We start from the raw sequence: 27217 nt of genomic DNA, 5'->3' as shown, positions 1-27217 counted from the left end.
CTTCCATGCTCACTACAAATGGCTGAATTTGGAGCAAAGTTCTATGTAATCCGTGTGATGGAGAAACCACAGTTTTAAATACCTGGCCTGTAGGTAACTATTTTGAACAGCAAACTGATACCAAAAACTTTGCTGACACAGTGAAAAAAAATTTGAATGGAGGCCAAAAATGGCAGTATTTTCAGCTCAATTATATGTGATCCATGTGACGGACAAACCACAGTTTTAAATAGCTGGATTTTTAGCGCTGTAATTTGGAAAGGACCTGGTTGTATTCTGCAGTGCCAACAAGCAAATGGCGTAGAAAAACGGTTTTCTCTGGATTTTTTTTTATGTAAATAATGAGGATTAAGATCCAAAAAAAAATATTCCTGGCCCTTGAGACCTGGGCATTTGTCTAGAAATATCTAATAGTAGCAGAAGGCAGAACTGGAATGGAGCCTCTTGTGCTATATGCACTGTAGTCTGCTTTATACGCTGCCTGCCTGCCTATATACATTGCCTGCCTGATATCTCTGCAGTTGGATTAGTCCTCAGAAAGACTGTTTATTGAGATGGATATGTGTAATATACTTGTTTTCTCCCTACACTACCTAATATTCAAGCAAATCTCTTCCTGACTCAGCAGCACCTCTCCCTACACTGCCTGATTGCGGAGTAGACTGACGAGCACTGCGGCGCGAGGTCTGATATAGACCTGATGACGCTGTGTGGCCAGCCAATCACTGGAATGCCACAACCAACATGGCTGCGGCATTACAGTGAGTGGCAGGCAATCCCTGCATGTTTATTGGCACTCTAAAGAGCGCAAAACATGCAGGGGGGGGACCCGAACATCCACCCGAGCATATCGCAAATAGTCGGCGAAGTACTGAGATGCTCGGGCGAGAACTAAGTACTTGTGAGTATGCTTGCTCATCACTATCCTTTTCTATTTGTTCATTTTGCTAATTGATAAAAATAAGCTATTAACACTTTTAGAAAGCATTCTTAATTTGCAGTACTTTTTTTACACCTACATAAAACTTTTGTAGCATTGTGTGTAGATAGATACAAGTGCTTCTCACTAAATTAGAATATCATCAAAACGTTCATTTATTTCAATTCTTCAATTTAAAAATTGAAACTCATTTATTATATAGAGTCATTACAAAGAGAGTGATCTATTTCAAGTGTTTATTTCTGTTAATGTTGATGATTATGGCTTACAGCCAATGAAAACACAAAAGTCATTATCTCAGTAAATTAGAATAATTAACAAAAAATACCTGCAAAGGCTTCCTAAGCATTTAAAAATGTCCCTTAGTCTATTTCAGTAGGCTCCACAATCATGGGGAAGACTGCTGACTTGACAGTCATCCAGGAGGCAGTCATTGACACACTCCACAAGGAGGGTAAGTCACAACAGGTCACTGCTAAAGAAGCTGGCTGTTCACAGAGTTCTGTATTCAAGCATATTAATGGAAAGTTAAGTGTAAGGCAAAATGGTGGTAGAAAAGGTGCACAAGCAACCGGGATAACCACAGCCTTGAAAGGATTGTTAGGAAAAGGCCATTCAAAAATTTGGAGGAGATTCACAAGCAGTGGACTGCTGCTGGAGTCATTGCTTCAAGAGCCACCACACACAGACATATCCAGGACATGGGCTACAAGTGTCGCATTCCTTGTGTCAAGCCACTCATGACCAATAGACAACGCCAGAAGCATCTTACCTGGGCCAAGCCGAAAAGATCTGGATTGCTGCTCAGCCGTCTACCAGGAAATTTTAGAGCACTTCATGCTTCCCTCTGCCAACAAGCTTTTTGGAGATGGAAATTTCATTCTCCAGCAGGATTTGGCATCTGTCCACATTGCTATAAGTACCAATACTTGGTTTAAAAACAACAGTATCACTGTTCTTGATTGGCCAGAAAACTCGTCTGACCTTAACTCCATAGAGAATCTATGGGGTATTATCAAGAGGAAGATGAGAGACACCAGACCGAACAATGCAGACAAGCTGAAGGCTGCTATGAGAGCAACCTGGGCTTCCATAACACCTCAGCAGTGCCACAGGCTGATCGTCTCCATGCCACGCCACATTGATACAGTAATTGATGCAAAAGGAGCCCTGACCAAGTATTGAATGCATTTACTGAACATACATTTCAGTAGACGAACATTTCGGATTTTAAAAACATTTTTCAAGCTGTTATCAAGTATTCTAATTTACTGAGATAATGACTTTTGTGTTTTCAGCGGCTGTAAGCCATAATCATCAACATTAACAGAAATAAACAACTGAAATAGATCACTCGGTTTGTAGTAACTCTATATAATATATGAGTTTCACTTTTTGTATTGAAGAACTGAAATAAATTAACTTTTTGATGATATTCTAATAAACTAAGAAGCACTTGTAGAAACAAAAAAAATTAAAATGGGGCAGCACACTATAAAATATTCCAATGTGGGTCCCATAGATATGAAAAAAATAGAAAAAACAGGCAGCATTCCAATAGTTATCAAAAGGTAATGGACTTTATTTAGCCCATGTGGTGTGGCAAAGTTTTGGTTCAACTGAATCTTTCTCAAGGCTTGAGACCGGTTCATTTGAACCAAAACGTCACCACACCACATGGGCTAAATAAAGTCCGTTACCTTTTGGTAACTATTGGAGTGCTGCCTGCTTTATTCTATTTTTTAGATAGATAGATAGATAGATAGATAGATAGATAGATAGATAGATAGATAGATAGATAGATAGATAGATAGATATGCATGTAGAGGCACTTATAGGCCTAATATATCTGTTTGGTTTACAGTATTATTTATTTTTGCTTTAAATTACACTTTTTTTTCAGGCTATTGAATGCTAATAAAATAAATTGCCTATGGGTGAACAGGATCTACAAAGCTTAAATTTACTCTCCCTGTATGACAACAAACTCCAGACAATCAGCAAAGGTCTGTTTGCACCTCTAAAATCACTTCAAACCCTGTAAGTATATGTGAATTACAAATATTTTCTGTAATAAATTTTCAAATTGTTATCTTCTATTACTGTAGTTTTTTTTTATACCAACCAATAACCAATACTTCTGGTAGACTACGCATGTGTTATATATTTTCAAAGTTTTTTGTATTCTATTGTAATCCTTTTCTACCAAATTAAGCAGTACTGTACGAAACATTAATTTTGCATATTTTGAGATTAGATTTATTTGCTCTGAAATATACTACTAGTAGAGGTGGATAACAAAGAAAAAGCTTTCAGTGCCATGCATTGCATATTACCCTATTCATAGTTTGCAATTCAAGTTTGCACTGATGATAAATTCAATTTTGTTCAAGTGGAAAGTATTAGAACAGTTCACATTTTATAGTTATTCACAATAAAGATTAATTTACGAAAAAGCTTCCAGAAATGTCCCATTTTATGTTGTGGAAGATTTAGCAGCATCACATGCACTTACATTGGCTGAACAGCTCCATCAAAGACACTCTGTCAGGAGAGAACAGCTTACCATTACTTGACCTCTGTAAAGTCTCTTGGAGTCCAATATGGAGAAGACCAATATTTCATGCAGGTCCTATTTGGTGCCAGCAGGAAGAAGCACTTCTATATCATGAGAGCATAATAATATAATCAGTGCAGGTCTAACCTCTTGGACATCGGCCAAGGCAAATAACCAAGGGACCCTCTGGTTACTGGACTATAGCTTAGCTGTCTTCAAGTGAATTGGGCTGAGCTGTGTTGTAGTAAACTGAATAGCAGCAGCCAGGAATGCCACTATGCATTAAGAAGGATTAAGTAGGAGCACAGCATCTCCTTTATCTATAATATAATCGTAGATGCGTCCCTCTGTTCGAAGCCTCTATAGGCGGCGCAAGTGCGACGTGCCTGCGCAGTCTGGCTCCAGACAGAAGAACGCATGGAGCCATTACAAGTAAGAGGAGTATATGGCGCTGTAGAACGCGGTATGCATAGGCACTGAACGCATACCGCGATCTCCGGCGCCATAAGGACATATTTACCTGACCCGGAGAAGTGTTGCCCCAGTGCTTCTGTTTGGTCCGGAAACCAGGGGCGGACTCCAGCATCGGAATCGTAACATGTGCATAGTGTGCTATCCGGCGCCATTTTACTGAAGACACATTTGCAGTGTGTCTTCAACAAAATGGCGCTAAACAGCGTGGTATGGGCACGTGTTTACTCCAGCGCCACACTCCTTCCCCGGCCTCTGGCAGAACTGGACGCAGCGCTGGAGCACAGGGAAGAAAGGTGAGTAGAAGTCATTGTTTTTTTTGTGTGCGTGTGCAGCGTGATGGGTATGAAGGGTCATGCATACCAAGATTGGAGGATGAGGAGTATCATGCTTACCAGGATGCGGATGAGGGGCCATACATACCAGGATAGGGTTGAGGGGGGCCATACATACCAGGATTGGGGATGAGGGGCCATACATACCAGGAAAAGGATGAGGAGTGCCATACATACCAGTATTGGGGATGAGAGGCACCATGCTTACAAGGATAGGGATGAAGAGTAAAATGCATACCAGGATAGGGATGAAGGGCCATGCATACCAGGATAGGGATGAAGGGCCATGCATACCAGGATACAGATGAGGGGCCATGCATACCAGGATACAGATGAGGGGGCCGTACATATCAGGATTGGGGATGAGGAGCCTATACATACCAGGATAGGGATAAGGGGTGCCATACATACCAGGATAGGTATGAGGAGTGCCTACATACCAGGATAGGGATGAGTGGCCATGCATACCAGGTTTGGGGTTGAGGGGGCCATACATACCAGGATTGGGGGATGAGGAGGCCATACATAACAGGATAGGGATGAGGGGTGCCATACATACCAGGATAGGGATGAGGGGTTCCTTACATACCAGGATAGGGATGAGGGGCCATGCATATCAGGATTGCGGATGAGGGGTGCCATACATACCAGGATAGGGATGAGGGGCCATGCATACCGGGAAAAGGGGTGCTATGCATACCAGGATAGGGATGAGGGAGGTCTTGCATACCAGGATAAGGATGATGGGGCCTTACATATAAGGATGATGTGGTCCTTGCATATAATGATGAGGTGTGGCATGCATACCAGGGTGGAGGGGTGCCATGCATACTGGGATGGAGGGGTGCCATGCATACCGGGATGGAGGGGTGCCATATACCAGGATGGGGGATATTGACAAAATTGGTTGGATATCTATAATATAACCAGGGATGTGTCTTCTGTCCGAAATCTCTATAGAGTGCACAAGTGCGACGCGCCTGCGCAGTCTGACGCCAGACAGAACGCATCCAGCTGTTACAGGTAAGAGAAGTATATGGCGCTGGAGATCACGGTATATGTAGACACTGAATGCATACTGCGAGCTCCGGTGCCATAAGTACATACCTGACCCGAAGGAGTGTTGCCCCTGCACCTCTGTTTTGGCCGGAGTCCGGGGGAGGAGTGAGCCATTGTAATCGGTGCATGTGCATAGCGTAAGTGAGTACACCCTCTTTATTCTCAGTACGTTAAACATAGAGCGCTCAGCGCAACTGAGTACACCCACCTGTATTCTCAATAAGTTATACACACAGCGCTCAGCATAAATGAGTACACCTCCCTTTATTATCACTACGTTATACTTGCAGTACTAAGCGTAAGTGAGTACACCCCCTTTATTCTCAGTACGTTATACATATAGCGCTCATCACAAGTGAATACACCCCCCTTTATTCTCACTACATTATACATATAGCACTCAGCGTAACTGAGTACACCCCCCTGCATTCTCATTATGTTATATCTACTGCTCTCAATGTAAGTGAGTACACCCCCCATTTTCTCAGTATGTTATACATACAGCACTCATCATAAGTGAGTACACCCCCTATATTCTCAATACATTAGATATACAGCGCTCAGCGTGAGTACACCCCCCTGTATTCTCAGTACTTTATACATACACTGCTCAGCATGAGAGAGCACACCCTCCTTTATTCTCACTACGTTATGTATACAGCGCTTAGCGTGATTGAGTACACCCCATTTATTCTCACTATATTATACATATAGCGCTCAGCGTAAGTGAGTACACCCCCTTGTATTCTCAGTAAGTTATACATACAGCTCTCAGCATAACTGAGTACACCCCCTTTATTCTCAGTACATTAAACATTCTGTGCTCAGTGTGAATACACCCCCCCGTATTCTCATTACGTTATACATACAGCGCACAGCGTAAGTGAGTACACCCCCTGTATTCTCAGTAGATTAGATATACAGCACTCAGCATAAGTGAGTATAACCCCTGTTTTCTCAGTACGTTACATCTACAGTGTTCAGCGTAAGTGAGTACAGCCCCTGCAATCTCGGCAGGTTATACATAAAGCGCTCAGCGTAAGTGAGTACACCCCCATTTATTCTCAGTACTTTATATATAGAGCACTCAGCGTGAGTACAACCCTTGTATTCTCAGTACGTTACATCTACAGCGTTCAGCGTAAGTGAGTACACCCCTGTATTCTCAGTGCATTACATCTACAGCGCTCAGCATAAGTGAGCACATCCCCTGTATTCTCAGTATGTTATACATAAAGCGCTCAGCGTAAGTGAATGCACCCCCCTTTATTCTCAGTACGTTATTTATACAGTGCTCAGCATAAATGAGTACACCCCCGTATTCTCAGTACGTTATACATACAGCAGTCAGCATAAGTGAGTACACCTCCCTGTATTCTCAGTGCGTTATACATACAGCACTCAGTGTGAGTACACCCCCGTATTCTCAGTACATTATACATACAGCGCTCAGCATAAGTGAGTACACCCCTTGTATTCTCAGTACGTTATACATACAGCACTCAGCGTGCGTATACTCCCCTGTATTCTCAGTACGTTATACATATAGAAGTCAGCATAAGTGAGTACACCTCCCTGTATTCTCAGTGCGTTATACATACAGCACTCAGCGTGAGTGAGTACAGCCCCCTGTATTCTCAGTACGTTATATATACTGCGCTCAGCGTAAGTGAGTACACCCCCCTGTATTCTCACTACGTTATACATACAGCGCTCACCGTGAGTACACCCCCCTGTATTCTCAGTACATTATACATACAGCGCTCACCGTGAGTACACCCCCCTGTATTCTCACTACGTTATACATACAGCGCTCACCGTGAGTACACCCCCCTGTATTCTCACTACATTATATCTACAGCGCTCAGTGTGAGTACATCCCCCTGTATTCTCGGTACGATATTTATACAGCACTCAGCATAATTGAGTACACCCCTGGTATTCTCAGTACATTAGATATACAGCGCTCAGCGTAAGTGAGTACACCCCCTGTATTCTCAGTAAGTTATACATACAGCTCTCAGCGTAACTAAGTACACCCCCTGTATTCTCAGTAAGTTATACATACAGCTCTCAGCGTAACTGAGTACACCCCCTTTGTTCTCAGTACATTAAACATACTGTGCCCAGCGTGAGTACACCCCCCTGTATTCTCATTACGTTATACATACAGCGCACAGCGTGAGTACACCCCCTGTATTCTCAGTAGATTAGATATACAGCACTCAGCATAAGTGAGTACACCCCCGTATTCTCAGTACGTTAAATACATAGCACTCAGCGTAAGTGAGTAAACCCTCTTTATTTTCAGTACATTATTACATACAGCGCTCAGCGCAACTGAGTACACCCACCTGTATTCTCAATAAGTTATACACACAGCGCTCAGCGTAAGTGAGTACACCTCCCTTTATTATCAGTACGTTATACATATAGCGCTCATCACAAGTGAATAAACTCCCCTTTATTCTCACTACGTTATACATATAGCACTCAGCGTAACTGAGTACACCCCCCTGCATTCTCATTATGTTATATCTACAGCTCTCAATGCAAGTGAGTACAACACCCGTTTTCTCAGTACGTTATACATACAACACTCAGCGTGAGTGAGTACACACCCCTGTATTCTCTCTACGTTATACATACAGTGCTCAGCGTAAGTACACTCCGTTTTCTCAGTTCTTCATATGTACAGCACTCATCGTGAGTACACCCCCTATATTCTCAATACATTAGATATACAGCGCTCAGCGTGAGTACACCCCCCTGTATTCTCAGTACGTTATACATACAGCACTCAGTGTAAGTGAGTACATCCCCTGTATTCTCAGCACATTAAATCTACAGCGCTCAGCATAAGTGAATACACCCCCTGTATTTTCAGTACGTTATACATACAGCGCTCATCGTTAGAGAGCACACCCTCCTTTATTCTCACTACATTATGTATTCAGCTCTTAGCGTGAGTGAGTACAACCCCTTTTTTCTCACTATGTAATACATACAGCGCTCAGCGTAAGTGAGTACACCCCCATGTGTTCTCAGTACGGTATGCATACAGTACTCATCGTAAGTCGGAACACCCCCCTGTATTCTCAGTACATTATACATACAGCGTTCAATGTAAGTGAGTACACCCCCTGTATTCTTAGTAAGTTATACACACAGCACTCGGCGTGAGTACACTCCCCTGTATTCTCAGTTTGTTTTACATATGGCATTTAGCATAGGTGAGTACACCCACTGTATTCTCAGTATGTAATACATACAGCGCTCAGCATAAGTGAGTACACCCCTTGTATTCTCAGTACGTTATAAATGCAGCCCTCAGCATAAGTGAGCACACCCCCTGTAATCTCAGTACACTACATCTACATCGCTCAGCGTAAGTGAATATGACGCACCCCCTGAGCCATGGGGTACTCGGTAGCCGGGCCGATTGATGCTGGGGGATGTCACAGTGGCAGTGACCCGCTCCCTGACGCAGCGAGGTCAATTAAAGGGGAATTATAGTTCTTATAGTTTAATGTTCGTGACACCACCTGTGGTATGCGGCTATATGGAGCCGCCGCTGCGGTGCAGATCCTCTGGAGCTGATGGTGACGCAGCAGAGTTGGGTCAGCTCTCCACAGGTAGAGCTAAGTTCCAGGGCAGTGTAGATATTGTATGAGGTAGATATGGCTGGTGCTTTGGTGTGCAAGGTGAGTGATGGCGCAGGAATTATTCACAGACACAGTGGGGTACAGTCTGCAAGCTTTACTCACGGTTTTCAGACTCCAAGTTACCAGTGCCAGGGTAACTGCCCACGCCATCTTTTGTTCACTAAGGGAGGGGTTCAGCAAACTCCCAGGTATCTCAAGAGTATGTAACGGGACCCCAGTCTGTGTGCCTTCCTCGGTCGTCTTCCTGCGCTGGCTCTCACCCTCATGCCTCGCAACCAGTGTCCCAAGCCGGTTGTGGTGCCCTGCTACGACAGGTGCCACAGAACCAAGGAGGGTGCATGGACGGACTTCTCCACAAGAGGCCCCCCACTACATTCACACACCTCCACCCTTCCACCTCACACCAGCAGAGGGAGCCCGTTAGGGACATATATATATGGAGGGTGGAGCCAGGCAGCTCAGTTAGTTAGTTGTTGAGTTCAGAGAGCGTGCTGACGCTGAGAGCAGACAAGACGCAGCTCGTCTGCTGCTGCCATAGTGAGGGCCCCGAGTGTGGCTAACGGCGAGGAGGAAAGAAGAGAAAGTAAAGAGGAGTTAAGGGGGCAGAGGAGCGTACCAGGCTCACCCTTAAATATACACCGGACACCGGGTCCGCACCTACCGGGTCCCTTCATACCCAGTAGGGATCACCGGACACCTGGAGGACTACAAGTCCCAGATCTACCAACGCTGACTACCACACCAGGGTTAGGAGTCACGGAGGCCCCAGCGTCCAGGGAGAGTGATCTCCAAGAGAAAGCCAGGCCTAGCTCCAGGCAGGTCAGAAGCTTAGCAAGAAAAAGCAACGGATCAGGAGGCCATATACCCGCTCACTGAGGAGAGTCCAGAAATGCACCCTGCCTACCATGTACCCTGGACCATACCTTTACCGACACCAGTAAAGGTATCGAAGCTCACCCCCATGTGAGTGTCAGTCATTTCTTCCTGAACTGTCCCGGCTGTCTCTCCCCTGCACCACCATCCATTACACCCTCACGCTGCCCTGAGGCCAGCTCCACCTGTGGGGAGAACCGTTCCATCATAAGCTGCCCTAACATCTGCCTCAGAGGACTGCTCCGCAGCGGCGGCTCTCTTTAGCCGCACTCCACAGGTGGCGTCACAAACTCTTAAAACCCAAATAATAATCCCCCTTTTGGTTGACCACCCTGGGCCACGAACCGGGCCAGCCACCGTGATATCCCCCACCGGCATCCATAGGCCCGGTTGCCGAGTACCCTACGGCCCTGGGGGCAAGTCTACTTCTGGCTTCATGAACAGGATTCCGTGCCCGTTGCCACTGGTTACTGTGCGCCTTAAAAGAACACTCACTGTGGTGAAAGTTTCCCGCCATTATCCGCCATTTTCCTATCACCTCAAGGGAAGAAGAGGGGCGTAACCGCTGGAAGCACGCAAAGCCTAGGACACGCTCCGCCCCTGATGTCGAACCAGGAAGCGTCAGGTCCTGGAAGGAGTCCAGAGTAGTGTTGAGCCACCCCCGTAGTGTTTGGGTTCGGTTCGGTTCTTCTAACACCGGGATGTTCGTGGAACTGTTCGTCGAACACCTTAGAACACAGTCGAACACCGTTGATCAACGTTAAAACCAATGGCAGGAAAACAAAAACACATAGAAACACATAGAAAACACCTTCAAAGGTGTCCAAAAGCTGACAAACTGCTCAATAGACACTCTCTTTAAAAAAGCCGGCTGGCAATTCAGCAGCGGCATACACCGGTACCCGACAATTTAGACAAGAAGGAATAGAGCATCACACATAGATTAGATAGATAGAAACATGTCAGTCACATATATAAGAAGTAAAGTGATAGTGTTGATTACTGTACTTGTCATTTAGTGTTAAAATAAAGGATTTATTAAAAAAAAATTGGCGTGGGGTTCCCCATAATTTTAGTCTCTAGCGGAGGTTAAGCAGACGGCTGGGGCAGATGTTTGAAGCCTGGGAAGGGGGTAATACCCATGGAGCTTCCCAGGCTACTAATATTAGCCCCCAGCTGAATATCTAGCCTTTACTAGCTATTAAAATGGGGGACCCCCAAAAAAATGACGTGGGGTCCCCCTATTTTAATAGCTAGCAAAGGCTAGGCAGACAGCTGGGGGCTGATAATTATAGCCCAGGAAGGGTGCCATGAATATTGGCCCCCTCCCAGGCTAGAAACACCAGCCGTCTGCCGCCCCCAGAAATAGGGGCAATAGGGCTGGGGTTGATCTCAGCTTATAATACCAGCTGACTTCAAGCACAGGTTAGTAATGAAGAGGCATCTATAAGACACCCCCATTACTAACCCCATAGTCAAAGTTAAAAACCCCCACAAACACCCAGAATAAAGTCCTTTAATTGAAATAAACACACAATTCTTTATTGTTCTAAATTAAACCATACTTACCGTCACGCCCATTCCAGCTGAAGCCAATGTCTTCTGCAATAAAAGTAAAATAATAAAGCAACATCATCCTTACCACTCCATGGTTCCCAGGATGGCTCCAGCTCTGCTACATTCACATGACAGGCTTGGATCGCAGCCGAAAGCTGCCATAGAGCTTGCCATGCCGCAGACACTGAGAAGCGCAGGCATGCTTGCGCTCCTCAGTTTCTGGCTGTGAATGCATCCAGATGAGCCAAGATCATGTCCAATGAACTCGGCTCACTTCATGCATGTCACTGACAGCATGGGAAAATTCTCCTGCGCTCAGCGCTTGAGCAGGAGAATTCTCTCACGCTCACTGCATGCGCAGAAGAATTTTCCCATGCTGTCAGTGACATGCATGAGGTGAGCTGAGTTCATTGGACATGACCTCAGCTCATCTGGATGCCGTCACAGCCAGACACTGAGGAGCACAAGAATGCCTGCGCTTCTCAGTGTATGCGGCATGGCTAGCTGGATGGCAGCTTTCGGCTGCGATCCAGCCTGTCATGTGAATGTAGCAGAGCTGGAGCTGTCCTGGGAACCATGGAGAGGTAAGGATGATGTTGCTTTATTATTTTGCTTTTATTGCAGAAGACATTGCCTTCAGCTGGAATGGGCATGATGGTAAGTATGGTTTAATTTAGAACATTAAAAAATTGTGTGTTTATTTCAATTAAAGGACTTTATTCTGGGTGTTGTGTTTTTTTTAAATACTTTACTAGAAATTCATGGCGGTCATGTCTAATATTGGCGTGACCCCATGAATTTCAGGCTTAGGGCCAGCTGATAATGCCAAGCTGGCCCTAACCCCTTTATTACCCAGTTAGCCACTGCACCAGGGCCCTGGATGAGTTGGGTACAGCGCCAGAAGATTGCTCTTCTATGAACGTGCCATTTTCTGGGGTTGCTGCGGACTGCAGTTTGCAACGGGGGGGCAAAAAGCTTTGGAATCCCTGCGCTGCGGATTCCAGCCCCCAGCTGCCTTGTTGCACCTGGCTGGACACAAAAATAGGGCGAAGCCCCACGTATTTTTTTTTTATTATTTCATATAATTCATGAAATAATTAAAAAAAAAGGGGCTTCCCTATAGTGCTGTGTCCGGCCAGGTACAAATAGGCAGCTGGTGGTTGGGGGCAGCCACCACAGAAATTGGCACGTTCATAGAAGTGCCATCTTCTGGCACTGTACCCAACTCATCCAGGGCCCTGGTGCGGTGGCTAACTGGGTAATAAAGGGGTTAGGGCCAGCTTAGCATTATCAGCTGGCCCTAAGCCAGAATAAAGTCCTTTAATTGAAATAAACACACAATTTTTTAATGTTCTAAATTAAACCATACTTACCATCACGCCCATTCCAGCTGAAGCCAATGTCTTCTGCAATAAAAGTAAAAAAATAAAACAACATCATCCTTACCTCTCCATGGTTCCCAGGATGGCTCCAGCTCTGCTACATTCACATGACAGGCTGGATCGCAGCCGAAAGCTGCCATCCAGCTAGCCATGCCGCAGACACTGAGAAGCGCAGGCATTCTTGCGCTCCTCAGTGTCTGGCTGTGACGGCATCCATATGAGCTGAGGTCATGTCCAATGAACTCAGCTCACCTCATGCACGTCACTGACAGCATGGGAAAATTCATCTGCGCATGCAGTGAGCGTGAGAGAATTCTCCTGCTCAAGTGCTGAGGGCAGGAGAATTTATCCCATGCTGTCAGTGACGTGCATGAGGTGAGCCGAGTTCATTGGGCATGACCTCGGCTCATCTGGATGCATTCACAGCCAGACACTGAGGAGCGCAAGCATGCCTGCGCTTTTCAGTGTCTGTGGCATGGCAAGCTGGATGGCAGCTTTCGGCAGCGGTCTGCCCCCAGCTGTCTGCCTAGCCTTTGCTAGCTATTAAAACAGGGGGGACCCCACGTCATTTTTTTGGGGTTCCCCATTTTAATAGCTAGTAAAGGCAAGGTATTCAGCTGGAGGCTAATATTAGTAGCCTGGGAAGCTCCGTGGGTATTACCCCCTTCCCAGGCTTCAAACATCTGCCCCAGCCGTCTGCTTAACCTCCGCTAAAGACTAAAATTACCCCACGCCAATTTTTTTTTAATAAATCCTTTATTTTAGCACTAAATGACAAGTACAGTAATCAACACTATCACTGTACTTCTTATTTATGTGACTGACATGTTTCTATCTATCTAATCTATGTGTGATGCTCTATTCTTTCTGTTCATAATTGTCAGGTACCGGTGTATGCCGCTGCTGAATTCCTGGCTTTTCATGTTTCACTGTGAGCACTGTTCCCATCGATTTGGGCAACCACTGTAATACCACAACTACCATGGCTGTGGCATTACAGTGAGTGGCAGACAATCCCTGCATGATTGGTGCTCTAAATAGTGCCAGACATGCAGGACATGCTTTTGGTGCACGAACAGTTATCGAACATAACCTCAAACAGCCGAATTTTTTGCAAATCGTTCGCGTTCGTCGAACGACTCGAACACTACCCAAAACAGCTTCAATTTGAGATTGGCGAACAGTTCTAGTCGAACACCACTCATCTCTAGTCCATAGGACGCTCTGACGTCAGACGCGAGTGACACAATGTCCTGGAAGAAGACAGTAGCCCGCGGAGCTGCTACCTACCTGATAAGAAGTGAAGAAGGTAGGCTACGGTTTACAAGGGGGGCACAACCATGGCCGACGTCCAGCAAGCTGCTGGAGCACCGGAAACTGCAGCAAGGACGTTTCAAGCATACTTCTGCAGGCCCCATGGATACCCGGATAAGGTGCTGACGGATCAAGGCCCTGGCTTTGAAGCCGAGCTGTTCAAAGAGTTTTGCCATCTACGGCTGTAAGAAGATTCAGACTACGCCGTACCACCCTCAAACCAATGGCCTATGTGAAAAGATGAACAATATTGTCATAGACCTGCTGAAGACCTTACCTCTCGAAGAAAGGAATCAGTGGCCAGACAAGCTATCTGACCTGGTAGATCTGTACAATCACATACCTGTGAGTGCCACCAATTGTACTCCAGCGTACCTCATGAGAGCAAGACCCGGAAAGTTGTCCATGGACCTGGAGCTTGGAGTGGTAGAGCCGGAAGCAGATATGTCCACTGAAGACTGGGATACGACTCGACAGGAGCAGTACAAGAGAGTGCAGGTCTGTGTCGAAGACAGTCTAAATAGGATGTGAGATAAGCAGGAAGCACAGTACAACAAGAGTGCACCACAGAACCCTTAACACCTGGAGAAGTTGTGCTGAAGCGAAAGAGAAGAAACCACAAGCTTGACGACCAATGGGAAAGAGAGCCTTACACTGTGTTGTATTCTAGGTTCGACAATAGTAAAACCTGTCTAATCAGTAAAGATGGAGGAAAGACAACTGCAGCAGGCTGAAGAGACTACTTGAAGTTGTGCCCAGGTCTGTTGAAGCCACAGGAAGAAGTGCCTCTTACAGTGCCCGAAGAACCCAAAGAAGATGTACTCCATACTATTTTAGGAGATTTCCCGGCAGATTCGCCTCAACTGGATGGAGCTGTAATAATACCTGTGATGCACTTCTACCAACAGCCAGATGACCCTCCACTGCAAGTAAAACCTGTAAGTGCCCCAGAAGAGCCTGCTCAGGAAGAATCTCTGGAAGAAGGATCACTGGTAGAAACAGAGCCAGAAGGCCCAGTAAACGGTGTACTTGCCGGTCCCATAGAGAGTTTAAGACAGTTCTACAATTTACCCACACGTAGATCTGACAGGGTATCAGACAGTGCAAACACGGACATCAGCAACACCCCAGTACTACGTAGGTCAACCCGCAGTACAAAAGGCCAGGTCCCTGCCAGGTATAAGGAATAAGTTGGAATACCTGCAGTGTAGATAGTTACCCAGTTGTGCATTGCTTACTGTCATTGTTTACTACAGTATATAAACTGAAATTATACGTGCATTTACTTACCCGTAAGGGTATAAAGACTTGTAGGATGAGGACTGTGAGCAGCCCAAAAACTGTCCTGTAAATAGTTGCACTCCCTGGAGTGCCCCTTAAGTGACCACAGAACAAAAACCTGTTTGGCGTGGCTGAAGACGTGGTCTAGCACCTGGATCAATTACGCCCTGTAGCCAAGCCCAGGGGCTACATTGAGGGTTTTCAGGCGGGCCCCTCATGTTCTTGTATCGGTGAAAAGGACACCAGGTTACGAGACTTACTGTAACTTTATTAATGTTATTATACTTATTGTTGTTAAGGTGTTTTTACAAAATGCTTCAGACCATGAGTACTGAATTGTACTAGGGGGCAATGTGGCGCCCTGCTACGACAGGTGCCACAGAAACCAGGAGGGTGCATGGACGGACTTCTCCACAAGAGGCCCCCCACTACATTCACTCACCTCCACCCTTCCATCTCACACCAGCAGAGGGAGCCCGTTAGGGACATATATATATATGGAGGGTGGAGCCAGGCAGCTCAGTTAGTTAGTTGTTGAGTTCAGAGAGCGTGCTGACGCTGAGAGCAGCGAAGACGCAGCTCGTCTGCTGCTGCCGTAGTGAGGGCCCTGAGTGTGGCCAACGGTGAGGAGGAAAGTAAAGAGGAGTTAAGGGAGCAGAGGAGCGTACGAGGCTCACCCTGAAATATACACCGGACACCGAGTCCGCACCTACCGGGTCCCTTCATACCCAATAGGATCACCGGACACCTGGAGGACTACAAGTTCCAGATCTACCAACGCTGACTACTGCACCAGGGCTAGGAGTCACGGAGCCCCCAGCATCCAGGGAGAGTGATCTCCAAGAGAAAGCCCTACCACCAGGTCAGCAGGTGCAAGAGAGAGACAGTACTCAAGCCAGGCCTAGCTCCAGGCAGGTCAGAAGCTTAGCAAGAGAAAGCAACGGATGAGGAGGCCATATATCCGCTCACTGGGGAGAGTCCAGAAATGCACCCTGCCTACCGAGTACCCTGGACCATACCTGCACTGACACCAGTAAAGGTACCGAAGCGCACCCCCGTGTGAGTGTCTGTCATTTCTTCCTGAACCGTCCCGGCTGTCTCTCCCCTGCACCACCATCCATTACTCCCACGCTGCCCTGAGGCCTGCTCCACCTGTGGGGAGCCGTTCCACCATAAGCTGCCCTAACATCTGCCTCAGAGGACTGCTCCGCAGCGGCGGCTCCTTTTAGCCGCACTCCACAGGTGGCGTCACAAACTCTTAAAATCCCAAATAATAATTTCCCTTTTGGTTGACCGCCCTGGGCCACGGACCGGGCCAGCCACCGTGATATCCCCCGCTGGCATCCATAGGCTCGGCTGCCGAGTACCCCACGGCCCTGGGGGCAAGTCACGGTAACCTCGGATCTTGGCGGACAACCTGTAGTCCCCTGAATCCTGTGTGGCTACCATTTTGGCGATTAGTTGCGGCTGTGAGCAACTACACCCTGAAAGTGCAGAAGCCTTCGTATTTTAGCTGAGCCTTGTAGTTCTCCACTAGTTAGGGGCCGGTCCCCTTTGTGGCCTCATCCCTCCACATCCTGGCAGATTCGGGCACATGGGTGGCTTTCCACACTCGCCGTGCCCCTGGGATCCCCTCTGTTCCTGGAGCCTTCTTTCTGCTCCCTTCCTCTTCTCTCAGTCTCTCTTTGGCCTCTCTCACCAGGCCCGCTTCTCTGAGCAGAGCTCCTACACAGCTCCTGCTCCACTCATTCTCCTCTCAAACTGATCTGACCACTCCCAAGATGGCTCCCCTTTTTATACTCCTCCTAAAGTGCCTCCACACACACCCACTACATGGTTCCACCCTCTAGCTAGGGACCAGGGACTGTGCTCTCCATTAGGAACAATCTCGCCCTTCCCTACTGAAGTGGAGTGTGTTAGATGTGGGTGTGTGGGTCCCGGGTAGTACTCCTTCCTTACCTGAGAGTGAGATACCACACCTCTGGGTGAGATGCAATACCTCTGTGGCGACTGAACTCGCAGGGGCGCCACAAATACACCCCCTGTATTCTCAGTACGTTATACATATAGTGATCAGCGTGGGTGAGTACACCCCCTGTATTCTCAATATGTTATACATACAGGGCTCAGTGTAAGTGAGTACACCCCCCTGCATTCTCAGTACAATATTTCTACAGCTCTCAGCGTGAGTACACCCCCCCTGTATTCTCAGTACGTTGCATATACAGTACTCAGCGTAAGTGAGTACACCCCCCTGTATTCTCATTACGTTATGCACACAGCACTCAGAGTAAGTGAGTACACCCCCTGTATCAGCAAATACTGGAGGCAAATCTGCACTCATCAGCCCGGAAGCTGCGCATGGGATGTGCTTGGACGTTCCAACATGACAACGATCCAAAACACAAGCTTAAAGTCGACCTGTCATTGGCTACAGCAGAACAAAGTGAAGGTTCTGGAGTGGCCGTCTCAGTCTCCTGACCTCAATATCATTGAGCTACTTTGGGGAGATCTCAAGCGCGTAGTTCATGCTAGACAGCCCGGGAATTTACAGGAACTGGAGGCTTTTTGCCAAGAAGAATGGGCAGCTTTACCATCTGAGAAATTAAAGAACCTCATCCACAACTATCACAAAAGATTTTAAGCTGTCATTGATGTTAGAGGGGGCAATACATGGTATTAAGAACTGGGGTATGTGAACTTTTGATCAGGGTCATTTGGATGTTTTTGGTTGTCATTTAGATTTAAAAAGAGAAAAGACAGTAGTTTGACAATAAATGGCTTCACCCAACCAATAACCATGAGTGGAGAAAAAGTTTTTTGTTATCATTCATATTCTCTGAAACAAGGCCAAGAAAGGAAAAATTCTGCTGAGGTATGTAAACTTTTGAGCACAACTGTACATGACTCGCCCCCAGGGCCGTGGGGTACTCGGCAGCTGGGCCTATGGATGCTTGTGGGGGATATCACGGAGGCTGGCCCGGTCCGTGGCCCAGGGCGAGCGACAAAAGGGGAAATATTTATAGGGGATTTTAAGAGTTCGTGACGCTACCTGTCGATTGCGGCTAAAGGGAGCCGCCGCTGCGGAGCAGTCCTCTGAGGCAGATGTTAGGGCAGCTTATGATGGAACGGCTCCCCACAGGTGGAGCGGGCCTCAGGGCAGCGTGCGGGTGTAATGGACGGTGGTGCAGGGGAGAGACGGCCGGGACGGTTCAGGAAGAAAAGACAGACACTCACACGGGGGTGCGCTTCGGTACCTTTACTGGTGTCGGTGCAGGTATGGTCCAGGGTAATCGGTGGCAGGGTGCACTTCTGAACCACTCCTCAGTGAGCGGGTATAGGGCCTCCCTGATCCTTTGCTTCCACTTGCTAAGCCTCTGCCCTGCCTGGAGCTAGGCCTGGCTTGACTACTGTCTCTCTCTTTCTCTTGCACCTGCTGACCTGGTGGTAGTGCTTTCTTTTGGAGATCACTCTCCCTGGACGCTAGGGCCTCCATAACTCCTAGCCCTGGTGCGGTAGTCTGTGTTGGTATACATGGGACTTGTAGTCCTCCAGGTATCCGGGGAATCCTACTGGGTATGAAGGGGCCCGGTAGGCACGGACCCGGTGTCCGGTGTATATTTCGGGGTGAGCCTAGTACGCTCCTCTGCCCCCTTGTTACTCCTTCTCTCCTCTTGCCTTCGGCCACACTCAGGGCCCTCACTAGGCTTCAGGGCGTGCTGTAGGCCTAAACTTGCTTCACACAGCAGCCTGCGTGCTGCTCTCTCACTGAGCACACTGAACACTAACTCTAGACTGAGCTGCCTGGCTCCACCTTCCATATATATATATGTCCCTAACAGGCTCCCTCTGCTGGTATGAGGTGGAAGGGTGGAGGTGTATGAATGTAGTGAGGGCCTCTTGTGGGGAAATCCATCCATGCACCCTACTGGGTTCTGTGGCACCTAGGCATAGCAGGGCGCCACATACATACAGAGCTCAGCATGAGTAAATCCCCCTTTATTTTCACTATGTTATACATTCAACGCTCAGCGTAAGGGAATAGACCCCCCTGCATTCTCAGTACATTTTATCTACAGGGCTCAGCATAAGTGAATACACCCCTGTATTCTCAGTATGCTATACATACAGTACTCAACCTAAGTGAGTACACCCCCCTGTATTCTCCGTATGTTATACATACAGCGCTCAGTGTAAGTGAGTACACGCCCCTGTACTCTCAGAACGTTATACATACAGCACTCAGCATAAGTGAGTACACCTCTCTGTATAATCAGAACACTTTACATACCGTACTCAGCTTGAGTGACTACACCCCTCTGTATTCTCACTATGTTATACATACAACGCTCAGAGTAAGTGAGTACACCCCCTGTTTTCTAAGTAGGTTATATATACAGCGCTCAGCTTAAGTGAGTACACCCCATGTATTCTTAGTACATTAGATATACAGCGCTCAGCTTAAGTGAGTACACCCCCTGTATTCTCAGTACATTATACATGCAGCGCTCAGCGTAAGTGAGTACACCTCCATGAATTCTTAATACATTATTAGTGTTGAGCGAGCATGCTCGACAGTGCTTGGTACTCGCCCGAGCATCACGCTACTCGGGATGTTCGGCAAGCACCGAGCATTTCCGGGTTACTCGGGCAGGAGCTCGGGTCTCCGCCCTGCATGTTTGGCGCTCTTTACAGAGCCAATGAACATGCAGAGATTGCCAGCCAGTCACTGTAATGCCGTAGCCATGTTGTTTGTGGGCATTACAGTGATTGGCTGGCCGCACAGCATCACCTCGAGTATTTAAAGCCGGGTGCCGCCATCTTGGACACAGTCGCTCCTGATTAGACAGTGTAGGGACAGCTCTGCTGAGCTAGGGAGAGATTTTTCCTGTGAAATACTTAGTGTAGGGTCTGTAAAGCCTGCCAAGTCAAACAAACAGTCCTTCTCAGGACTAATATCCATCCCAGATATCAGGCAGGCAGGCTGTATAGGAGACACAGTGGTTATACCAGCAAACGCTGCATTACAGTCCTGTGTGCTCCTGTTGGCCAAATTGCTGGACTTAGCTCCAGGTCTCGAGGGCCAGTAAAAATCCTTTTTTTTCATCTAAATCCTCTTTTTTTTTTCCTCCTTCACACTGTACAAATACCCGTCTTATTAACCTATTGGTGTCCCCCCCCCACAAAAAAAAAAAAAAGTGTGTCTCTGATTTTTCAGACACAAATATATCTGTTGAAAAGAGTCTGGTATAGGCCACAGAAACAGAAGTGTGGTTTTGCAGTTCCACGGGTCAAATCTCTAGTATCCAACTTTGGGCCGTTGATATCTGAAAAAAAACAGTTTGAGTATGTCGCTCACTGTTGAGCCGCAAATCTATATATTTAAAAAAGTCTGGTATACACAAGTAAACTATAACTGTGGGTTTGCTGTTCCATGGTAAAAAATCTCTATTATCCTGCTTTTCGCATTCTTTGCAGTAAAAAAAAACAGTAGTGTCTCCTGACTGTTGTGACACAAAAATATATCTGTTGAAAATAGTCTGGTGTAGGCCCGACAAATCGCAGTGTGGTTTTGCAGTTCCACGGGTCAAATCTCTGTAGTATCCAGTTTTGGACCTTTGGTATCTAAAAGAAATAGTTTGAGTGTGTCGCTCACTGTTCAGCCGCAAATCTATATATTTAAAAAAGTCTGGTATATACACCAGTAAATTAAAACAGTGGTTTTGCTGTTCCACGGTAAAAAATCTCTATTATATATATAGTTTTAAGGTTGAAGGAAGACTAATACATCTAGTTCAAGCCATAGCCTAACATGTTGATCCAGAGGAAGGCAAAAAACCCCATGTGGCAAACACTAAGCTCCACATTGGAGAAAAAATTCCTTCCCGACTCCATACGACAAACAGACTAGTTCCCTGGATCAACACCCTATCAAGGAATCTAGTATATATAACCTGTAATATTATACTTTTCAAGAAAGGCATCCATGCCCTTCTTAAATTGTAATAGTGAATCACTCATTACAACATCATGCGGCAGAGAGTTCCATAGTCTCCCTGCTCTTACAGTAAAGAATCCCCGTCTGTGATTATGATTAAACCTTCTTTCCTCCAGACGTAGAACATGCCCCCTTGTCCCCGTCTCTGGCCTCAGAGTAAAAAGATCAGTAGAAAGGTCTTTGTACTGTCCCCTCATATACTTGTACATAGTAATAAGATCACCCCTAAGCCTTCTTTTTTCCACACTAAATAACCCCAAGTGTAATAACCTGTCTTGGTATTGCAGACCCCCCAGTCCTCTAATAACCTTGGTCGCTCTTCTCTGCTCCCTCTCTAGTTCAGCTATGTCTTTCTTATACACCGGAGACCAAAACTGTACACAGTATTCTAAGTGTGGTCACACTAATGACTTGTATAAAGGTAAAATTATGTTCTTCTCATGAGTATCTATGCTTCTTTTAATGCATCCCATTATTTTATTTGCCTTTGCAGCAGCTGCCTGACACTGGCCACTAAACGTGAGCTTGTCGTCCACCAATACACCCAGGTCTTTTTCAGTTACAGTTTTGCCCAGTGTTTTACAATTAAGCATATAATTATACATTTTATTTCCTCTGCCCAAGGGCATTACCTTACATTTATCCCCATTAAAGCTCATTTGTCATTTATCAGCCCAAGCTTCTAGTTTACATAGATCCTCTTGTAATATAAAATTGTCCTCCTCTGTATTGATTACCCTGCAGAGTTTAGTGTCATCTGCAAATATTGAAATATTACTCTGTATGACCCCTACAAGGTCATTAATAAATATGTTAAAAAGAAGGGGGCCCAATACTGACCCCTGTGGTACCCCACTGTTAACTGAGACCCAGTCTGAGCATTTTCCATTAATAACCACCCTTTGTTTCCTATCACTGAGCCAATTCTTTACCCACATACATTTTTTTCCCCTATCCTCATTGTTCTAATTTTATGCATCAACATTTTGTCTGGAACCGTATCGAAAGCGTTTGAAAAGTCCATATACACAACATCCACTGCATTTCCTTGGTCCAGTCCAGAACTTGCCTCCTCATAAAAACTGATCAGATTAGTTTGACAGGAACGGTCCCTCATAAACCCATGTTGATATTGGGTCATGAGGTTATTCTTCTTTAGATACTCTATTATAGCATCTCTTAGGAAACCCTCCAGGACTTTACCCACAGTGGAGGTTAAGCTTACTGGCCTACAATTTCCAAGTTCAGTTTTTGTCACCTTTTTGAATATTGGCACCTCATTTGCTATACGCCAGTCGTGTGGTACAGACCCTGTTATTATGGAATCTTTAAATATTAAAAATAATGGTCTATCTATGATGTTACTTAATTCCTGCAGTACTCACGGGTGTATCCCATCCGGGCCCGGGGATTTGTCAACTTTAGTGATTTTTAGACGCCGCCGTACTTCCTGCTGGGTTAAGCAAGTGACATTTAATGGAGAATTTTTGTGATCACTAATCATGTTTTCTGTCATGCGATTTTCTTGTATAAATAAGGTTGAAAAAAAATCATTTACATACTGGCTTTTTCCTCATCCTCATCCACCATTTCACCCAGACTATTTTTAAAGGGGTCAACACTATCATTTTTTAGTTTTTTACTATTTATGTAGTTAAAGAATATTTTGGGGTTATTTTCACTTTCTCTGGCAATGATTCTCTCTGCCTCAATCTTTGCTGCCTTGATTTGTTTTTTAAATAATTTATTTAATTTTCTATATTTATTTAATGCCTCATCACTACCTACTTGCTTTAGTTCTCTAAATGCTTTCTTTTTGTCACTTATTGCGCCCCTTACAGCTCTATTTAGCCATAGTGGTTTCCTCCTATTTCTAGCATGTTTATTCCCAAAGGGTATATATTGTGCACAGGTCCTATTCAGGATGTTAATAAAAGTCTCCGATTTGCTTTGTGTAGCTTTATGTCTCAGGATATCGTCCCAGTTTATTGCACTAAGATCATCTCTCAACTGTTGGAAATTTGCCTTCCTGAAGTTTAGTGTCCTTGTAACCCCTCTACTACACATCTTATTAAAGGTTACATGAAAACGTATTATTTTGTGATCACTATTACCTAAGTGACCCTTTTCGCATTTTTTGCAGTAAAAAAAAAACAGTAATGTCTCCTGACTGTTGTGACACAAAAAATATATCTGTTGAAAATAGTCTGATGTAGGCCCGACAAATCCCAGTATGGTTTTGCAGTTCTACGGGTCAAATCTCTGTAGTATACAGTTTTGGGCCTTTGGTATCTAAAAAAAAAACAGTTTGAGTGTGTCGCTCACTGCTCAGCCGCAAATCTATATATTTAAAAAAGTCTGGTATATACACCAGTAAATTAAAACTGTGGCTTTGCTGTTCCACGGTAAAAAAATCTCTATTATCCTGTTTTTTGCATCTTTTGCCTTAAAAAAAACAGTAGTGTCTCCTGGCTGTTGTGTCACAAAAATATATCTGTTGAAAATAGTCTGGTGTAGGCCCGACAAATCCCAGTGTGGTTTTGCAGTTTCACTGGTCAAATCTCTGTAGTATCCAGTTTTGGGCCTTTGGTATCTAAAAAAAAAACAGTTTGAGTGTGTCGCTCACTTTTCAGCCGCAAATCTATATATTTAAAAAAGTCTGGTATATACACCAGTAAATTAAAACTGTGGTTTTGCCATTCCACGGTAAAAAATCACTATTATTTAGGTTTTGGTATTTTTTCCATAAAGAAAAACGGTAATAGTTTCTCCCTGATTGTTCTGATTGTTTAAAAGAGTCGGATGTAAGCCAGAGAAATAAAACTGTGGTTTTCCTCTTCTACGGTTCTAATCTACTTTTTATTACCCTTTTTCCATTGATAGTGCGAGTGTAAGCTATTTTACTTCATTTACAATGGGCAAGGTGCATGGCAAGGGATGTGGAGGTGGACGTTCTGGTGATGGTGTGTGCAGAGGACGGGGCCGTGGCCAAGGTAAAAATGTGCCACAACCAACAGCCACATCTTCTCGCTCCCACTTCTTGAATGAATTACTAGGGAAGCACAGAACAACACAAGTATTGCGAACTGATCAGTGTGAACAGGTTATTAATTGGATAGCAGATAATGCTTCCAGTTACATGGGCACCACGACCTCCGGTCTGTCTTCCATACAGTCAAGTCTTAGTAGCCATGAGTATCGACCGCATAATCCTCCTCACCCTGATGCTCCTTCCTCCCACCATGCCGAGTGTCGTCAGACAGCAATTGATCCCACACTAGGACGCTCTGTAGAGCTGTTCACTGGTCCATTTCTATATTTTTTCCCCTCGCCTGCTACGCTTGAAGTGGTGGAAGAAGAGATCCCATGTAGCGATGCCCAAATATTTGAACAGCCACAGCCACAGGACGTCGACGCTGGCAATTTGTCACAGGAGGTGGACGATGACGAGACAAAATTGCCAGGAAGTGAGGAGGAGCATGGCGGTGTGCAAGTGGAAGAGGAGGAGGTGGTGGATGATTTAGTAATTGACCCAACATGGCAGGAGGACATTCAGAGTGAGGCCAGCAGCACACAGGGGGATCGAGGCAGAGTACCCCAACAGGCAGGAAGAAGCAGTGTGGTGGCCGCAGACAGAAGGCGGGCAACCATTCCCCGTAACACCAGCACGAGGGACGTTGCCAGTGCAAGCGGTAGGTCTTCCAGAGTCTGGTATTTTTTTAAAGACTCTGCTGATAATCCCAAAAAGGCCATTTGTACCACCTGCCATGCCAGCATCAGCAGGGATGACAAAACTACCAGCCTGACCACCACCAGCATGATCATTCACATTCCAGCCAATCACCCGACTTTGTGGGGCGAAACCCAGGGTCCACGACCAGTGTCAGCGGGTGTCACCACTGCTTCTTCCGCTGTTGTGCATGCAATAGAACCCAATGTTGTGTGTACAAGGCAATCCCCTATCCATACTGCATGTAAAGATGCCCCCTCCTCTCAATCTTCACTTGTTATGGCAGTTTCTCAAGAAACAGCATCAACGTCCACGTCCCACCACAGCGGTCAATTGTCCATATCCCAGACCATTGAACAAAAGCGGAAATTCGCAGCTAACGCCCCACAGGCCACAGTCCTAAATTCGCACATTTCACGACTGCTTGCGTTGGAAATGCTGCCTTTTAGGCTGGTGGAAACGGAATCCTTCCGCAACCTTATGGCGGTGGCCGTCCCTCAGTACTCGGTCCCCAGCCGACACTATTTTGCCCGGTGTGCTATCCCCGCACTACACAAGCACGTGTCCCAAAACATCTGCCGTGCCCTCAACAACACTGTTACTGGGAGAGTCCACCTGACAATGGACACGTGGACAAATGCTTGTGGTCAGGGACGGTACATCTCCCTGACGGCACACTGGGTAAACATAGTTGAAGCCGGGACCCAGTCGGACCTTGGGACGGAACACATCCTCCCCACACCGAGGATTGCGGGCCCTATGTCAGTCAGAGTTGCCCCCACAGTGTACAGCTCCTGCGAATCATCCTCCTCCTGCTCCTCATGTTCAGCCTCCATCTCAGATATCACCACATCAATTACAAGCTAGAAGCACTGCAGTACTGACTCTGCCAATCGGCAACAGGCTGTGCTGAAACTCATAAGCTTAGGTGATAAACCTCATACTGCTTGTGAGTTGTGGACAGCTGTGAAAGAGCAGGCAGATCTGTGGCTGAGACCGCTAAACCTACATCCAGGCATGGTCGTGTGTGACAATGGCTGTAACTTGGTGGTGGCTCTGAGGCGAGATCACACACGTACCATGCCTGGCTCATGTGATTAACCTCGTGGTTCAGCGGTTTCTTAAATTGTACTCTGAGTTGCCAGATCTGCTCGTCAAAGTACGCCGCCTGTCAGCTCATTTTCGCAAGTCGGCTACAGCTTCCGCCGCCCCTGCTGTGTTGCAGCAGCGTTTGCAGCTTCCGGCACACCGACTGGTGTGTGATGTTCCCACATGTTGGAACTTTACCCTCCACATGTTGCAAAGGATTTGTGAGCAGAAGAGAGCAGTTGTGGAGTACCAGCTGCAACAAATCCATCGATATTCAGGTCAGACTCCACACATAAGACCTTAGGAGTGGACCTGGATGTCTGACATATGTACCATCCTGACAAACTTTGAGGAGGCCACCAAGATGGTGAGTGGCGATGACGCCATCATTAGTGTCAGCATCCCACTTGTCTGTCTTTTGCAACGCTCTCTGCAGAGAATTAAAGAGGAGGAATTGCAGCCAGAGTATGTTGAGATAGATCAAGAAGCCATAGCGGGCAATTACACACAGCCCAGCCTCATCTCATCCCAACGTGCATTGGGGGACAATCAGGGAGAGGAGGAGGAGGAAGAACAGGAGCTGGTATCATGTGCTGTAGACGGTAGTACTTGTACAAGTGTTATACCGTCGGTTCAGCATGGGTGGACTGAGGACAGGGGGGAGGAGGAGGAGGAGAGCATGGTCAGTCGTCATCTTGGTGAGGACACAGAAATCTTGCCCGTTAACAGTCTGGCACGCATGGCTGACTTTATGTAACGCTGCCTTATCCGTGACCCTCACGTTGTCAAAATGTTGGGTGACAATCATTGCTGGTTGGTGACACTTGTAGACCCCCGCTACAAGGAGAACTTTCACTCTCTTATTCCTGAGGTGGAGAGGTCTCCAAAAATGGGCCAGTACCTGAAGGCCCTTGCTGCAGAAGTGTTAAAAAAAAATTCCCATCTGAACACGCTAGCGGCAGAGGT

At 46.2% G+C, this 27217-nt stretch overlaps 1 long non-coding RNA gene across 1 annotated transcript in view; it reads left to right on the top strand.

Annotated features, from left to right (window-relative positions):
- Window positions 1-2846: 2846 nt before the first annotated feature.
- LOC141191434 (uncharacterized) overlaps window positions 2847-27217 on the top strand; it is a 398781-nt gene continuing 374410 nt past the window's right edge. The window contains exon 1 of the long non-coding RNA XR_012265421.1: window positions 2847-2980. This is a non-coding gene — a long non-coding RNA (uncharacterized lncRNA). The remainder of the gene's footprint in view (window positions 2981-27217) is intronic.

This window comes from Phyllobates terribilis, unplaced genomic scaffold, assembly GCF_046119375.1.
Source record: "Phyllobates terribilis strain yellow unplaced genomic scaffold, ASM4611937v1 Scaffold_42__1_contigs__length_11168841, whole genome shotgun sequence".
Taxonomy (NCBI): domain Eukaryota; kingdom Metazoa; phylum Chordata; class Amphibia; order Anura; family Dendrobatidae; genus Phyllobates; species Phyllobates terribilis.
The sequence above is the reverse complement of the archived record's forward strand: the minus strand, read 5'-3'. Positions and strand labels throughout refer to the sequence as shown.